The 19652-nt window shown below is 37.2% G+C and overlaps 1 pseudogene; it reads right to left on the reverse strand.

Moving 5' to 3' along the window:
* Positions 1–1037: 1037 nt before the first annotated feature.
* Positions 1038–19652, reverse strand: part of LOC113499328 — a 56614-nt pseudogene continuing 37999 nt past the window's right edge.

Genomic DNA, 19652 nt, shown 5'->3' on the forward strand with positions numbered 1-19652 from the left:
TTATGTAATAAGCCTTTGATTGTTATCTTCTAAAATGTTAGTGACAAAAAAAAATATTCAGGTATATTTAGGTTAATCACTATTTTTTTTTAACAATATTGACCTTAGTTTTAGGTAGCTTAACATCAAAAAACGCATCAAAGGATCTAATTTTATAAAATATCGTAACATTATAATATACTATCGATGGCAGCTCAATAGCCGACTCCTTAACAAACATTAACCGCGTTTTACGGCCATTGATTTACAGTTAGTACTATAATAACAATAGCCACTAGATCCTATAGCACTGACTATTAGTTGCCATTAGCACTGGTAATGGACTGCATTACTCATATGTGAACTGTTAGGTCACACTATGTAACTAATTTGTGATCAGTTCAATCGTTTATTCATGATATTGGTCATAGTTATCATTATCCTAGCCTTTTTCTAAATGTATGATAAAGTGATGGATTTACAAGGAGTGGCTACCTAGCGGAGCGTGTCTCAGCCCGGTTATCTGGGGAACACGATACTTCTTAGTTAGACTGGCGGTCTGATTCTCTGGCTTCTATGTATCTGGCGACTGGCAAAGATGGATAAATAATAGCCACAATTTAAACTACCTTCCGAAACGCGGAAGAAGTCTATAGTGACTATCGTGAGAATGATTCATTATGAAATGATCAGTTCGACTCGCGACCCCGCCGAGACAGCTCATGATGACCCGGTTGGGTCCGAAACTAGTCGTGCAATCCTGGTAAATACGCCTGAGTAAACCGGTGCATAATTTTAATGACGGAGAAACTCAATATGACATAATGAGCTTATCCACGGATTGACTGCATCAAGCGAAGCTTAACTTGCAATAGCTTTTTTTTAATGTACAAAAAATATAAGAAAGAACATCAATTTATCATATTACTTTTATTTTAACACGTCAATTTTCAAAGATGATATTAATTTACGGAAAGTTTGACTTACATGAACAATAAATCTTGCCACTAAAGATTATGAGGCTATAAATATTCGGATTCTACGTAACGAAAATAGGTGGCAGGTAAGATCCACCAAGCAATTTGGCAGCGCCCACAGATACTGAAATTTGCTTAAAACGTAATAAAAAACTCACCTCCTTCAAGCGTCTTGGTTGCATAAGTATAAACAGTGGAAGCTGAGCCCGCATCGTTTATCGCAGTCACTCTTAGCTGGTACCAATTTGCGGGAGCGAGAGATCCGACAGCGTACGATGTCGGTATGGAACGGAGTGGTGGAGCTTGGTAGTGGCCTTCGATGTAACTCCAGCCAAGATTAAGATCCATGGGCTAAGGGAAAAATACGATAGGAGATAAAGTACCAAACCATCAAGTAGGTTTGGTAAGACGTCTATTTTTGATAACTTCAATGTCAAATGATTCTTAAGACTAGGCAACTTGAATATCTTACGGTTGCAAGTAAATGAAAACACAACGCATTTTTAAAATTAAGCAATTAAAAATAACAAAAACACAAAGCGTCTGAAATTCAGGTATAAATAGTCACTGTTTCCGAAACTTTTCATGTTAGGTTATAACTTAAAAGACACAAATAGATTAAAGGATATTTTAAATTATAATAAAATAAAATAATTATAAGATAACAAGTTTAATCAAAGCAACAAAATTTGAGGTGCACCGACCTCAAATAATTAATTGGTAACAAGATACTATGTGGTAATCATTAAGGCAAAGAATACTCCTGAAAACATCGACCAAATATAAAAAATAACTCACTGCTTTATTCTCAGCCCGATGCCATAGACTTGAGCCGAGCACTCTATAGTCCACCTCCCATCTGATGACATCACAACCACTATCGTCCCAGCCACTGAGCTGTATGTAGATGTGGGTGGCGTTGCTCCAAAGCCAGTCAGTCGAGGGCGGCGATACTGGTGCTGTGCAAATGGAATTATCTCATTATATTTGTTTAAATACGAAAGAGGAATTACTGTATCGTCACAGTGAATGATTCTGAAATGCAGAGCGATAGCGAAATTGTATTGAATAACTTCGAATGTCGTTTAAATGGCTCAGTCCCAACAAAAATAAAGGCAAAATATATCTAGAAGGAAAAATAATGGTCCTTAAGTACGCACAAGTGTATCACGTTTGTACATTAGACTGTTGATGTAGGATCTTGTATAAATGGCCGCCGTCCTAATTTCGCTGACCGCCCGATTAGCACGTACGAGTATTACTCATAGGAGATACTCGAATACAGAATTTACGCTCGTATTTATAAGCGTTTGTTTTCTACGATAATGGAGGCTCCAATTGCTTATTTGAGATTCAAAGGCAGAAGATATGTTACCGTACGTGTTTGAGATGGATTTTAGTATTGAAATTGTGAGTCAGAACATCAATATCAACATCAACTAAACGTGGTACATTTATATGATAAAACAATATATAAATACATATATTTGAAGCCCACTACTTCAATGTCTAGTTCAGTTGTTCAACCACAAAATCAACCTTATTAACACATATATCTAAATATAAAAATATTTTCCCATTTTGCCAAACGTGGCATATTTTCAGTCAATCACTTAGCCAGACCGTTCTATAAATATTTTCCTACAATTGAAAGGGACTTACCTCCACCCAGTGTCGTGACGTCAATATGGGCTGGTGCTGAGGTACCAATACTGTCGGTAGCTGTAACTCTGATGGAGTACTTTGTCCCGCATTTGAGACCAGCCAGTGTGTGCTGTTGGATTCCTTGGAGACGGTTCTCTCGCGTCACTGGCCAAGCTTCTTGCCAAAGCCCGTCGTTTTCTCTCCAAGTTAGGTTGTAACCTAAATGTAAGTAAAGCGTTAGGAACGTTGTTTGTTTTTAATTTGGAAGACCAATGTTGAGTAAGGTTTTATCGTAATTGAGAAGGTATGGAATGCTTAGCTGTGATGAGGGAAGATTTAAAAGCAATACAAGAATTTTGAATACATTAAACTAAAATTTAAAATTCACTTTTTATCACAAACAGTAAAGCATCATTTTCGGTTGTAAATCCGGATAGTTAAATAATGAGTTGTAAATTACTCATACTAATTAAATAGGTTCATTTCGAGACCCACACGTCGCGAAGAATCGCTTAGGCCGTTAAGCATCAGCTCCAACTCCTGCAGAGATTCCGCCATGATGACTATGTCATCTGCAAATCGCAGGTGTGAGATGTACTGACCGTTGATGTTCAATCCCCGTCCTTTCCAATCAAGCGTTTTAAAAACGTCCTCCAATGCGTTTGTAAACAGTTTCGGAGAGATTACGTCTCCCTGTCTTACTCCTCGACGCAATTGGATTGGTTTTGTGCTCTGTTCTTGTACTTGAACGGTCATTGTCGCGGCCTTGTACAAACACCTCAGCACCTCGACATATCGGCAGTCCACGAGACATCTCTGCATGGATTCCATCACAGCCCAGGTCTCGACGGTGTCGAAGGCTTTTTCGTAGTCCACATACGCTAGGCATAGAGGTTGATTATACTCCTCTGTCTTCTGTATAATTTGCCTTAGCGTATGTATGTGGTCCACGGTGCTGTAGCCTTTTCGAAACCCGGCCTGCTCCGGTGGCTGGAAGTCATCGAACTTTTGGGCGAGACGATTCGAGATAACCCTCGAGAACAGCTTATACACATGGCTCAGAAGTGAAATGGGGCGGTAATTTTCAAGCCGCGTATTATCGCCTTTTTTGAAAAATAATACCACCACGCTTCTGCTCCATGCCTCCGGTGTTATGCCAGTATGGATGACGGAATTGAAGAGCTTAACAAGCTCTGTCAAGACAGGTGTTCCACCTGCCTTGAGCAGCTCAGTGGTTATTCCGTCATCTCCCGGAGCTTTGTTGTTGTGTAGCTGTCCGAGAGCTATTCTAATCTCACCCATGTCAATGTCGGGAAGCTCGTCTGTAAGGTGGCGTGTAAGTCTGGCTCGTGGGTCATCCGCGCTGTGTGCTTGGGGCGGGCTCGATTTTGGTGAGTATGAGTCCCCATAATACTTTTCGACTTCAGCGAGTATCTCTGGCTTCGAGGTAACGGTAGTGCCCTGTGACGTACTGAGTTTTGTCAGGTGACAACGGGAGATATGAGCCTTGGAAAATACTTTTGAGCCTTGGTTCCGCTCTATAGCTTGCTCAATGGATCGGGTATTCGCACGCCGAGTATCGCGTCTTATCAGCTTTTTTATCTCCCTGTTAAGTACCTGACGCTCAGACGGTGTTGCGTTTATGTTTCTCGCCGTTTCCTCATCAATTCCAGGGTCTCGCTGGTGAGTGCCGACTTGCGTCCATTACTCATCGGTCGAAAATACTTATAGCCCACCTCACGGACAACCCGTACCAGACAATCGGTGGCGTCGTTAATATCCTGAGTAGTTTCCAACATAGCGAATCGATTTCGGTAGCTCCAACTGGAAGCTTTCGCAGCCAGCCTCGACCTGGGGCAGGGTTGGTCTGAGAGTTGACTTCATCAATCGCGCTCGCTCGATTTTGAGATTTATACTCAGAGTGCCTCTTACAGTCGGTGATCACTACCGGTATTGACCCTGTTAATCACAGAGACATCTCTGAATATCTGGCGCTTGTTTGACATAATGAAGTCTATCTCGTTCCTCGTCACGTTATCGGGGCTCCGCCAGGTCCACTTCCTTTGGGGCTTCTTCTGAAAGAATGAGTTCATCAGGAAGAGCCCCTGAGCCTCGAGGAAGTTTACCAGCATTTGCCCCTGTGATTTCTGCGCCAAAGCCGAAGGGACCCACTCTCGACTCGCCATTCTCTGTACTCCTACTTTGGCGTTGAAGTCACCCATGACAACAGTGTAGAATGTTTTGGTACGAGACATAGCTTTCACTATGTCTTCGTACATGGCCTCGACTTCGTCGTCTGGGTGCGAAGACGTTGGGGCATACACTTGAATGACCTTCAAAGTGTAACGCTCCGTTATTTTAAGAACAAGGTATGCCACCCTTGCCGACACACTGCCAACTTCCACAATGCTGCCCTTGAGTGACTGTGGATCATAAAACCGACGCCACCTTGAGATGGTTGGTGTCCTTCTCGGAAATAGAGTAAGTGACCAGCCTCGAGAGTTATCGTCTCCTCCCCCTGTCTTCGAAGTTCTGATAACCCTACGATATGCCAGTTAATACGACTTAACTCTACTTCCAATTCGGCAACGTGCTCGTTCAGCCGTAGTGTACGTCCGTTATACGTCGCCAAAGTCAATTTGCGTAGGTACCCTGCCGTCACCCGGGGATTCTTAGCACCCCCCACTGCACCGTTACCGTGGCCGGTACCATGGCCAGGAATAGTGCAGCTACCGGGAACTGGGGGCCGTGAATTTAAATTGTGCTGCATAAGGGGGGGATTTGCCGTAGTCACCACGCTTGGCATGCGGGTTGGTGACCGCAGTTCTGTGGTATAGTTATTCTCCGTGGGGCGCTGCTGCCCGCCCCCGGTGTTGTTTTGTCCCTTAGTCCGCCTCCTACGACACCCACGAGAAGAAATGGGGTGGTGCAATTCTAGCCCGGCACCACACGGGACCAAACTAAAGTCATGTACAATGGCCTTGTTCTTCCGAGACCCGTGGTCGTAAATGGCGCTGCTCTCGAGGTTGTGCAAGAATACATATATCTTGGCCAAACCATCCAACTGGGGCGACACAACTTCGAGAAGGAAGCGAGCAGAAGAATACGTTTGGGCTGGGCAGCATTCGGAAGCTACGTCATATCTTTGAATCGTCGATACCACAATCCCTTAAGACCAGGGTCTTTAACCAGTGCGTCCTACCCGTAATGACGTATGGAGCTGAAACGTGGACACTCACCGTGGGCCTGGTCCATAAATTCAAGGTTGCTCAGCGTGCGATGGAGAGAGCGATGCTCGGGGTATCTCTGGTGGATAAAATTCGTAACGAAGTCATCCGCCAGAGAACCAAAGTTACCGACATTGCTCGCAGAATCAGCACGCTGAAGTGGAAATGGGCCGGCCATGTCTGCAGACGGACAGACGGTCGATGGAGCAGACACGTGTTAGAGTGGAGACCACGTTTAGGCAAACGTAGTGTAGGACGTCCTGCGGCACGATGGACCGATGATTTGAAGAAGGTGGCTGGCAGCGGATGGATGCGGGCTGCCCAGGACCGGGATGGTTGGCGCTCTTTGGGGGAGGCCTACGTTCAGCAGTGGACGGCGATAGGCTGAGATGATGAATTAAATAACTTCTACTTCAGTTTTAGAATAACTATTCCCCGCAATAGCTTTTAGTTTTTGATCTCTCAGTTTTCGTTCGGACAAAATTTGAATTCTACGTATGATGGTATTTTTTCTGCATCGCGCTCGTGAAAAGAGGATTAAAATTCATCCGAAGAATATTCTTTATTTTCATTCGTATCAACCGATGAACATTCAAAGCTGTGTAAATGCTTTTAGTTTTCTAAAAATACAGATTGGATGTTTTCCTATTTTTTAGTTTCATCCAAGAATATATGTACTTATCCTTAATCATTGAAACGCAAGCTAACTAAAAGAGATTTTTTTTGCTTACATTATACCTTCATTGGATACACACCATTAGAATGAACTAATAAAAGGAAATAAGATTTCCAAAATATTGCGTACGTATTTCTGTTATATTAAATTAGGAAAAAATAAACCGCATTAAACATGGTGAATAGAAGAAAGAGGACACTAAGAAAGACGTTTGATGGTAAAAGTGTAACCTCGATCTTTATTTTTAGCGTTTGTTGTTGTAACGTCTACAATTCTACATGGATAAATTATTATCTGTAAAAAAATCAACTATCTAGCTATGATATGTTCATTAAAGACAGCCTCGGAGAGACAGCACTGCCTCACTAAAACTGCTCTATTCCTTCAGGTTCGGATCCGTACAAATGCACATTTAAACAAATAGCCACACTATAATTGCACTTACTGATTCCGAATCCATACGAGTCGTTCCCATAAGACCTGATTTCGTCCCACTCAACGATAATGTAATCTTTGTACGGGGTCGCTCTTAATGTCGGGGGGTCCGGCAACGGCAGAACTTTCACCGTAAATACTACGGAGTCTGAACCGTAAAGGTTTTTAGCCAAGCAAGTGTAGTTCCCACTGAGAGACTGGTCGATACCTAAAAAAGAAATTCCAATTACAATCTAAGAATAATAGATTAATCGTTTTTACTTTGAGCGTGTCTACTGTTAGGTAAAAGGAATGTTTCTTCCCATTATTCGTGGTTTTTGAAACCAGAGACGTTCAAGCGGCAGACCTAGAAGGAGATTCTAAGAAGCATACACCGACACAAAAACGAGGATGACCTAGCATGGCGGTTTAGGTTTCACACTACCCGTTCCCTCCCCCCAGGCAACGGGCATACAAGAGGATTGCCGAGCCTAACCAACAAAAATACCTGGAACGGGAAAGCATCCTTCTAGGCCAGTAGCATGAACGTCTTTTGATTTTAATGAAGATTGAGTAGTGATCTTCAACCAAAGCGGATTTAAAAAGAAAATTCAAAATATTCTCATCTTCAAGGACTATTCCTTATCGTCACGAATATAAAAAAACAGAACGCTTTCGACATAATCTGTTTCACAAAACATTGCTGACTCAATTACGTTAATCGCTACGTGACTACCATACAACACAGAAAGTGTTGTTGGCTTATTATCCAGTTTATATCTTTTCTCAGCTACTTTATCATGCTAGAAAAGTCTTTGCGAGATATTAGTAGTAGTATTCTTCTTTTATTTTTGTCATATATTCCGATAAACGTTTGGAGCTATCAAAACAGATAAAGAACTATTAAAGTCACGGCTAAACATTCTCAGTATCGAAACTTTTTAAATAAAACTTTGGTGTTATATTGAACTCTCTAAAATAGACAGCATTATACTTTTACTAAGAAAGTTATGTTTTTTACAATATCATAATTTATGATGTATTTTTGTCAGATTGGTTCTAATAACTCATGCGAAGTGGTATTTTTAATGAAGTACGTAGTGCAAACGAAATATTTTAACTAAGGAATCGAACTTGTTACTGGCATGAACTAGTTTAAAACTTTTTAAACATATTTATGAACTTTATAGCAAAAATGATATCGGAAATTTTTAACCATTTTTCCAAATTGAGACAACTCGTCTTTCCTAAGCATGAGCATTGGTCACCACGCAAACTGCGAGTTAATTGATCAAACATGTAATATTTTATAAACTGACTTCCTCATGATGTTTTTCTTCAGCCTTTATGAATATATAAGTACAATAATTAACAAAACAAAAAATGACTTACTTTTTATCAGTAAACTATCATCACGATGCCTCGTGAATCGTGGATGGTGAGTGATGATGTTCTGATTGTGATACCACACTGTCCTTGGCGGAGGGGATCCGACGCTTTTGCATTCGAGAAGCAAGGAGTTCCTTACCGCTACCGTTATTTTCTCCACCAAGAGACGCAACGCCAGCTACCACTAAACCAAAAACCAAAGTCATATTGAACAGCTTTTTTGTATTATCTTTTATTTTAAAACAGTAGAATTTAATAATAATTTAAAAATTTAAAAATTGTGTCGCGGAGGGTTACCAAGCATTCAAGTCACACGCCCAGAGCACCCAGACTCAGGAAAAGCATTTTTGAATCGCACAAATGCTTGTCGTACGCGGGGATCACCGCCACACAAAACTTACCATAATAGGCTAGGCGCGGTGATCTCAACCAACGAAAATTTAGTAATACCTTAGTGCGGAATCTTTTCTCATAAAGATCAAAGTAGACGGAACAATACAAGAATAGAAGGAAAAAAATATGTTGTATTATTTGCAAATCTATATTTTCTTTTAATAAATTGAGATTAAAAGCTAACATCATCAGAGCTGTGGAGATAACCAAATGTTTCTTTAAATGTTACATGTTTCTTGGAATCGGTTTTAGACTGGTTTGAAGATTTTTCCCTTGAAATTCTCAAACGTGCAAAATGAACTACAAAATGCAGAATGAACAACACCTGAACCTATGAACCCGTGACAAAAAAATAGAAAATATACGCATTAAACATGTTTGAGACAAATCAAGTCATCTCGGGGGTATTTTAGAATAGAAAACATTTCCGTACAAGGAATGCACAGATAGATCAATGGTAGAGGTCACACCAAACCCATAGCGCAACGTGTCGCGTTTTTGATCCCCGTATAGGATAAGCTATTCTGTGATCCACAAATGCTTCTCCTGAGTCTGAATGTCTTTGTGCATGTGACTTGAATGTTAGTGAATCCTGCGATACAAGGATTAAATTCCTTAGTATGGGAGCCGTTTAAAAAAGAAAAAAAATAACGTACCTTTTTGGGAAGGCGTGTTGGTGACTCTCCGACTTTCAGGTCCTTCACCAACCAGTGTGCTTGCTGTCACCCACACGTCATACTGGCGACCTTCGTTCAAACCTTTCAGTTCTAAGGTCTGAGACTTTTCGTAGGCATCAGTGATGCTTTGGACGTCAACCCTGATCGCTTGGGGGCCGTCGTTGCTAATGGGAAAAATAATGACTTTATGTGTGATTGTTTGCAAAGGAGAGAAGTTTTTAAGGTCTATTGTGTAAATAATTAATTTCACCGTAAGTTATAAATATAAATGTTTAAGCCGATTATAGCCAACAATATTTTTACCCGAATTTTCTTTTTAAATTATAAGGATTCGGCCAGCAAGCCCAAATAATTCGAATAAAGAAAACTTCTTGTAAATAAATAAATTTTCATTATGACATACATATGACATAGCTACATGTTATAGACCATTTTTTTGATAAGTGAAGACTAAAAAATGTCTAAAGTTCTATAAACTTTTCTATACTCGTAATTCTTGGAAAAAAAAACACGACACCCTGAAAAGTAAATGTCGAAAAACATAGATCAGTAATAATGGTCAATGAAATGAAACGTGCCTCAATAACGGTTTCAAAACTGCTTACTTTTTAACATTTAATAGATTTAATTACATCTTAATCAGCTCTTTTGTAATGAGTTACATTTGAGCAAGGTTTAAAAAATGCAAGTCAGCCTCAATCTTTTTGAGCGTAATCTTTGCTTTAGATTTAATTAGTTAATGCTGTTAAAGAAATTAGGTTTCCGCTTTTTGACGAGTATGAATCAGATTTTATTTGACTATAAAGAAAGCTAGAAGTTTTTTTTATACTTGGACTTTTGGAGGTAAGAACGTAGCTTTAATCTTGATTAGGTAATGTTGGAAGGCATCTAACAGTTTAGTTATAAAAACGTTAGATTTTAAGTATTTGAGTATAGTATTGCATTTATTATACAATACAATACACACACAAAGCAGACAAGAATGAAAGATACATGTAGAAAAAGATATGTCCAGCTGTGGGTTAACTGTTAAATTTTTAATTTACTGAATTTCCTTTTTTTAAAAGAAAACGTTAAAAGCACAAGAAAAGAATTAAAAATACTTTTTTTCTTTTTTAATTAAAAAACGGGTAAGTGAAAGTCTTACTCCTAACACAGCTTCGGAAAATTCTTAAGAAAAATAACTATACTAAAAATCATCACGTTTGTAACTGTAGCAACCGTTGCTTTGCCGTGTCCATTTTCATGAAAAAAGGCTACAGAAATATATTACCTATAAAAAACACCTGTCTAGCTATCATATCTCGTGAAATACAACTTGGTTACCGAAGGACTACGAACAGACATGTTCACACTTTGACAATATACCCCTTAAAATGCACGAGAAATTTCTTCAAACCTTTACCATGAATTAGCTAGCTAACTGCATGCAATAGAAAATGCTCTGCCGTTACAGAAAACTTAATTACACGAGAAGACCAGCTTGTTAGACTATTGAGGTTATCACGAGTGCTGAATCCCGTACTTTTATTGACAATCGCCAGCTTCGCGTAATAAGATAGTCGGGTATAGCATTCAGGTCGGTAATGAAGATTTTAAAGTTCATATTGTTATTATAAAGAGGATGTAATATTTATCCAATTCATATAATATGCTTCTATTATGTAAAATCTGTCCCAAAGCGCAATTGATTTGTGAGTATAAGATGTTATAACATTTTACATTGAAAGTAAATGTAAATGCATGTAATTTTTAAAATTGGAAATTAATTTTGTTTGTTAAATAAAGAAAGTTCAAAAATTCTAGTAGCAATCGATATTTAAATATGCGCAACATCTGCTGAAATACGAGTACTTTGTGATGAAAAATGATGATCATCATCATACCTATACTCATCAACGTTATTCTCTCACAATCAAAGAACGAGACTAAATCATATTAGGACCAAAAAGGACCTATAATTAATCAATCTTTACCTGGCCGTCGGCTTGCAGTACACAGTATAATGTAAAAGCCTTCCATTCGGCTGTCTCGGCCTTTTCCAGCTAACTAAAAGAGTAGTCGACGATTGAGCCAGCAGTTTAATTTCCGCCGGTGCTTCAGGCACTGGGAATAAAAGGACCAAATTATAAACTTATCAAGATACTGCTTAATTACGGGAGTAGTTGCAGGATATGTAGAGTTTTAGGTATATGCCAATTATATTAGTTGGGAGATTATAATATATGTATATTAATTTAAATATGGCTTAAATTAAAATATTGCCACTTTGAATTAAAAAATATATACGAGTATCAGCAATCTCAGTTTTACCTTATATATAATAATTAATATAATCCTTAAGCATTAAGATCTTTTTAGACTATTTAGCATCACTTAATAGTCATCAAGGCTTTGAATTTGACTTAAACTCTTTTTTAGTCAATTACTCAGTCGGTATTGATGTATATCGTTGGAGCTCTTGTAATCTATATTTATTAATTATCAAGGAGACACATTATGTCATTACGGAGTAAGTCACCAAAAAAAAAACAGACGCACAACGAAAACGATGTCGTCGGAAAAATATTATCAACTCCCTGTGAAAATCGAAAACTGAAACCCAACTATACAGCTTCAAACAGCCACAAACAAGAAAAAACTTAAACAGATTACGCAACTCACCATCTTGCAACGTCGCACAGATAATAGGGAAGGAATAAGGACCAAGCCCGTAGTTAGAGAACCCGGCCACTTTGACGGTGTAGTTAGTGAATTTGTAGAGTCCTTGTAGCCGAAGTTCCGTGACGAGAGACGTCGAGTTCATCCATTGTCGACCTGTTGGATAGATTTACATAATTACAGAGAAGACGGCCGTACCATGAGCCCGTAGTTGCCTGATTTGATGCTTTGTAGAGTTTAGTAGTGAAGCGCGGATCAAAGGACTAGGTGCTCTTTTGTTTTTGTTAGTTTTTACTACAAACTTGATAGAGTTAATAAGTAATATTAAAATTAAACTACTATGTTTGCTATGTTATTTTTTTGTGTATTAATGTAACGTTTCGCTTTAACACCAATACTTTGAGTTTCATACTAAAAATAATCTCTAGAAACGCGACGTTGTCCCGTCGACCTTTTAAAATTCCGTTTTTGTTGATCATTAATTGAAATCTTAATGTGTTTAAACTTAAAAGATTTATTCAAAATCGACCAGTAGTTGTTCTGTAGTTTAGTCTATAAAGACCAAATTATTGCTTTGTAGTTAGTCGGTTAGACATAGTTTTGTTTTCGCTCAGTCGGATAGAAAACGGTAATACACTAGTTTGTGTGTACACTCCAAACTCGTATCAAATGATATTCTGAATGGTTTACTTTTACACTACAAATACATAAAAATGTACTATTGTTTACAAATCAATCAATTTCTTTAAGACTAAACCTTTCACGTTGGGTAATTAACGGACATTGCATAAGTATCTGCATCATCATTATTTTTAGGCACTAACACATGTTCTAATCAAATCTTTTATTCTTTGTTAAACATAGATAGACAGCATATACAGGTATTACAAACTGGCTGAGATACAATTTCTTCGCTTTTTTGCGCGTGATCAGCAAAAACGCAGTTGTATGCATTTTCTATGTGTATTTTCTATCCCTTACTAGCTAAACGGAGCTTGCTAACATCATTTTTAAGGCCACGTTGAACACGAACGCATCCGGAATAGGCCTGGTCCTGATCAGACGATGATCTTTACCTTTCATTCCTACAAATAAACCTGTAGCTCTATCTAGAACCTCACCTTGAGCAGCATACAACACTGTGTAGCCTATCAGAGCTCCTGCCTGCTTGTGCGGCGGTATCGGCTGCCAGCTCACGCGTAGCGCTGTTGACGTCACTCCGCCACATTCCACTGATGATGGTCCTTCTTCTGGAGCTAGTGGAGAAGAATAAGAGTGGTTTGAATGGGTAATAGTAGTTAGAAATGAGAAGCTGGAATGGGGCTTGGGATTTATATAAAATAAGAACACTATATATAAAAAAATATGAGGTAATGTATGATGGCTGCTGTTAGTTGAGAGTAATTTGATTAAAGGTTTTTATTTCAGGTAGTACGTATCTGTTATTGTTTGTGTACAATAATAGATATTTTAGTTAGTATATGCATATATGGAGAAATGTGATGTAAATATATAAATGTAACATGAAAACCTAAAAAATCTTCTAAAATAATAGTAATTTAACATGTGGTACTTTTCAATAATGACTAACGGACTCGTTTGCTAAGTAAACATTTTTTTTATTCTATACTAATCTGAAACAAAGAGTTCTTTGAAACGCAATAACTAGATTACAAAATAGTTAGTTAGTACTATTATTTAAATAGGTTTTTAGGTTAATTCTACCTAAAACAAATTCGAATTATTTCAAAGTAATTTTTTTCCCGAAGTTTCCTGGATTCGACTCATACACTTTACACAGAGATTCTACTAAAGAAATAAAATTAAAAAAGTTACGTTAATTACTAAAACTGTTAAAGAATACAATAATTAAAATAAACCTATTATAATTAAAGGTTCTTAAAGTTCAAACGAAAACTTCAACAATAAAACTGCAGACAGATTGCTTGAATACCGTATTTCTAGAAAGATGTTCCTCCATTACTTACAATCTTGTCATGAATATTTAAAACTAATACAGCCTGTTAGTATGAGCTGTTAAAGCATTATTTTCGACGTTGTGTAAACGAGATTTCGCTACTCGCAGTATAGAGATACCTTTTCGTGTCTACAACATACATACAGGTCCCGATTCTGCTATTTACAAAGGCCGATGATTAAATTCGCACTATTCGTATTATTTTGAACATTATTTCAAACTCGAAACTCGGTACGGGGCGGAAAAATCACGGGCTATACAAAAAAAAACCAATCATTGAGTAAACAAAATGCTTAAGGAAATAGGAATAGTTTCAAAAGTCCAACTGCCATTCATTCATCGACCGTTGTAAATAGCAGAATCGGGGCCCTAACCTACTGTAACAACTCATTATGCAATTCAGTGACGCTTAATCATATTATAAAAAACCTCTTTCGAACATCGATATGAATGATCAGCTGATGTCAACAATGGATGTTAAGTCCAGTTTTAGTGTAGCGTAAGCAAAGGGTAGAAATGAAGTCCTATTACCAAGGCTCCACTATCCCTATGTACGTCCATCTGTCACCAGGCTGTGTTAAAAGATAAGAAAATCGATGTGAAATAATGGTTAAATTTTAATTGCACATAATAATAATATTTATAAAACAATAGGATGGCTGTTCACGTCGATAACGCTGATTATTTCCTGAATATAAAACCTTAATCAGCTATTCAATATTCAAATAAATTCACAAATTCATAAACTAACTACCAAAGCGTGCATTTAATTATCATCATTATTGTAAAATAAATTAGGGCGAAAGGACCAAAATATTTTGGTCCTTTCGTCGAATGACGAGTGAGTAAGACATTTTACTATGAAAGTTAAACACGGAGGCCTTAAAGTAGAATAAGGAGGCGTAGGTTAAATCAGTTTTGAACTTTTCTCCTTAAGAAAGTTTAAATAAACGAGCAAAGAAAAATCTCATGTCATAATAAAAAAGGAGTTCTGAGTGTCAGATTAAACTTTTTAGACAATAGCATTACAGCCTATATATAAAATGACATACTTTAAAGACATAATTATGAAATTTAGTGCGTTGCGTTGAATGAAGAAAAATGTAAGATTACAACAACACTTTTGGTGATTATAATTGTAATTACGAACTTCAATTGGGTCTAGAAGCAGTCGGCGATCCATTTAATTTACTAAGTATACTCTTCTAAAACTATTTGGAATCCGTATTACAAAAGTTAATATTATAATATTACTCTTAGGAAACATCTAAGAAAGGTCAAGAATTGAAATAAAACCGTGGTCTAAAGATACTTAAATTTAAATAAGTAGTAACGTTTTAAATATATACTACATTAACTAGGTCAAATAAATTAAGACCGCCACAAATTTTACTATCAATTTTCATTAAGTTTCATCCTTCAGAGCTAGACATCTCAAAACAAAAGCGAACCTAAACTCAGACATCACAATAAGTTAGACAAAGAATTTGAAATAACGTCTCAAACAAAAGGTGTAAAATGTAAAGAGTAATTATAACAACAACATAAAAGTTTCCAAAATGTTAATGAAGGCGATAAAGGTTTACGAGGCGAACTTTGTTCAGACAAAGTTCCAGCAATTTACATAGTTGATGTTAGATAAAATTCTTGAGGAACTCGGTATAAACGGTGTGATAATGTTCACTGAAGACGTTAGCTTATCAGATGTGGACTAATTGGAGATTTACGGGATTACGGAAAGGATAAAGTGGGATGAAGTTTATGAGCGACAAGTGAAAAGGAAATTGCTAGATGAGAAAAACAGAGGAGAATTTTGCACAGGGGTTTTTTTGGTGAATGCGGATGAAAGGACCTGGGGGCCTACCGCCACATCTTATAGTAATATTATTGAAGGTATGGCAGGGAGACGCTGATCTATGTGTAAGTGAATTGTCTATCACTCTTCCACAACCATAATAATAATAGTCCGTTTGGTCCACATAACATGTATCATTTTTACAATAGCCAAGTGTTTTTACACACATACTTGCAATAGTTCTACATCTACTTTGGATTCTTCATGTCCGTCCTCCAAAAGAGCGGAGGCGAATGATCCCTAGTAGATGCCCCATCACATTATAGATTAAAGTTCTCAAGAAGGCCTCTGCACGTTGGACCTGTGTCCCCGTGCACGCATTTATAAAGGATCGGGTCTTTTCCTACGAAGTTAACCAGAGAATAAAAAAAAGATATTCAGTTCGACTTGCGACAGCTCATGATTAAGGACTCCGGTTGGACCCAAACTATTCGGGCAAACCCAATAAATACGTGTGAGAAAACTGTTGCATCATTTAACCATGATAATATTACTTTAAGATGTGTTGGTAGACCCTCAGATGAAGTAATATTTTTATACAATGTTATTAAGTTAAATAATTATCACTTACCTCCCTCTCTCGTATCTTGGAATAATGGAACTGAGAATGGTCCTGCACCTGCACTGTTGAATGCAGCTATTGATACTGCGTACCTAAATAATAAATAAAAAGATAATTTTAAATTTGGACGAATTTCATTTTAGTTTTATACAGTTATGCATTAAAAAACCTGTCCGATCATTAAGGTGTATAGAAAATGGAGAAATAGTTGTGATTATCTTAGATGCTTTAGCATACTTCTTTTGACTCGTATGGCAAGTTACTTACATTATGTCTTTCAAGGATCGGACAGAGTTTTTCATACACCCTGTATAAACATTTCCTTACATGCTTATTGTCAGTTTTGCTATAACAAACTAGAAAGTGGAAGAGGATGTTACATGACAAAAAAGACTTAAAATAAATACCGAGCAATATTAAATAAAGAATTCAACGAGCGCTAACGAACGTACTTCAAGTAAATAATTCTCGAGAAATTCATTTCATTTTTCTAAATGTTCTCGTAAACATTTTGATTTTGAATCAGAACTTTTCCTGTTTGCTTATTGAATGTTTCATATAAAGGACCTACCTGACGCCTTTCAGAAGTCCTCCTACGATTGTCTCTTGTTTTGCGTATAGAGATGCCGTCTTGATAGTTTTATCACTGGTTTCCTCTGTTTCTAGAAATCGGATAGGTATGAGACACTGGTATTTATCGGGATGAGCAAAAAGACACTAAAAAGGTTCAAGTTATAATTGTAATATAATGTTATGATGTTGTCTTAAATAACAAGCAAAATGTTAGCATTGTTACACACTGACCATTGGGTGAGTTACAAAGTACTGTAATAATTTTGGCAACACTGCTATTTTTGGCTTTGCATACTTTTCTACTGTAAAATTATTCTGCATCAAGAATGTACTAATTTAATTGTACTAGCTACTAATTTAAGTACCGTGTCTTAATTGCAATATTCAATATTTATTCAAACCAGCTCTTCTTTAAATTGAATATAAGTACCACAAAAAATATCTAGGTACCTAGATATTTTCTAACAGTGTCATGTGTCTTAAGTAAGTCATCATACCTTTGATTCCAGTCAGCTGTGGAACAGCTTTCAGCCTATATCCTATAATCAATCCGTTATGAGTATCAGCGGGCGGTGGCAGCCATCTGACTCGGAGTTCTCCAGGTGACTCCGTTTGTTCCAGCTGCACGCCAATGGGTGGTGAGGATGGAGCTAAGGAAAGAATAATGGATATCATGCTAAATGTGTAATGTATAAGATGTGCGTTTGTTCTCATATTGGAAAGTGAACAAGTAGAAAGAAATGAAGTAGAAAAGGAATCAGAGCCGGAAAATTTATATAAATATTTATGCATTTGATTGATTGAAACGAATTACATTGTGTAACAATAAAAATAATGTTTATTTTCATTTCTCTACCTTATGTCAAAGTATAATAGGTAAACAATGTAGAAACATCGATTCCGTGAACAAGGAATGTCTTGGAGACTGGAGAAAGAATATAAAAAAAAATATTATTTTCACGGCAAAAACATACAACCGTCAAATTAAAACTACTGATCTAAACTTGATGATTTCTTAAGGGAACAAATGACAGCGATTTCAGGTTAAAATAATACCTTTAGTCGGTTTATATTGACGAGAATCAAATGCCAAATTATTGAACTTGATGGCTATAATACCTTCTTTCAATGACATTCGTGCCGATCAAGTGACACCTTCATCTCCATTTTAATGTTCTGTTTTCGAAACAAATGATCTACGAAAATCAAGTGTACTGTTCTTACCTTCTTCGGTAGTTGTAAATCTGACTGGAGTGGAGTAATGGCTGAGGTCAGCCTGGTTGCCCCCGGCAACCCTCGCTGTGTAGCTGGTGGCTGGCAGTAAGTCATCAACCTCCATTGTATGGCGTATTTCTTCTAATCTAAATAGAAAAATAATTATTGGAAAATTCAATTTTCAATTTAAGTGCACTGATAGCCGAGTGGTAGAGGTCACTACGTCAAACCCACTGTGAGCGTATCATCCCCGCGTTGGGCAAGCATTTGTATGATTCACAACGCTTGATCTGAACCTACTGTGTGTTTTTGATAAAAAAATTGCTTATAGCGATAAGACCGCCCATAGTGGCACTATTTAACTATTTATTTGTATCCAATCCTGTACTTATGTGGTGTGCAATAAAGACTATTCTATCTATCTATCTTTAGGCATGTGACCTAATGCGTGTGAAACGGAGAGACAAGGATTCAATTCCTTACTGCGGGAGTCGTATTACAAACACAAAAAAGATAAGAGTTATAACATAAAGTTTTATTTCAATAATAGAGTAATTTTACTGTAAAATTATCCACTGCATTGCGTAACTCGCAAAGTGAGATAGTGAAAATACAATAAATGCTGTCCAATTGACAATTTATTTACATTGCGATAACTTCATACTAATTCTCTATTTGACTTTAATATGAATACATTTTTAAGCTGTCAGTTTTTACAAGGTGAAGGGTTCCGTTGTGGGTTGCACAAGGTGGTATCTTAGGACTCGTTATTCTTTCCTATATGGACAGTTATGTTATAATGGACAAGCAAGTGTGATTTCGAGGATAAGCGTTTGTGTCACCAACGAATCCTTGGTCTGAATTAGTGCTATGTGGACGAATTGTTTTTGAAGCCACTCCAAAACAAGGATTTAATACTTTAGAGCAAGAGTTTAAAATAAAACACAATAGCCTACCAAACATTGAACATTAAATAGCGAAGAACGTCTAGGCTCTTGCAAAGTCACAAGCTTTGAAATCTCTTAGTCTAAGATTGGACCTAAGTCCTGAATCAACAGCCTTCTTAACAGATATAAGGAACGAATGTGACTACTTTTTGTTACTAAAATAAACCAAAAAGGATTATCTTAAATCTGTGTTATTTCTCTAACTCAGTAAAGCAAAGTTGCTGTTACAAGGAACCCACTTCATTTGTTTTTCTTTTTGCAAAATAAATAAATTATTCATTATGTCTCATTATAATCCAAAACATTAATTAAAATTAATGAGAGCATCAATCAATCGATTCAATATCCAGTTTGGTTGGATTAATTATATTTAAATCAAAGCCTTGGGTTTTAATTACGTTATGGTAATTTTGGGTGTCTTTGGACGAGTGAATGAAATATCTGTGAATCACCAATCAACAAAAAATCAGTTGTGTGTAAAGTCG

This window comes from Trichoplusia ni, chromosome 12 (assembly GCF_003590095.1).
Source record: "Trichoplusia ni isolate ovarian cell line Hi5 chromosome 12, tn1, whole genome shotgun sequence".
NCBI lineage: Eukaryota > Metazoa > Arthropoda > Insecta > Lepidoptera > Noctuidae > Trichoplusia > Trichoplusia ni.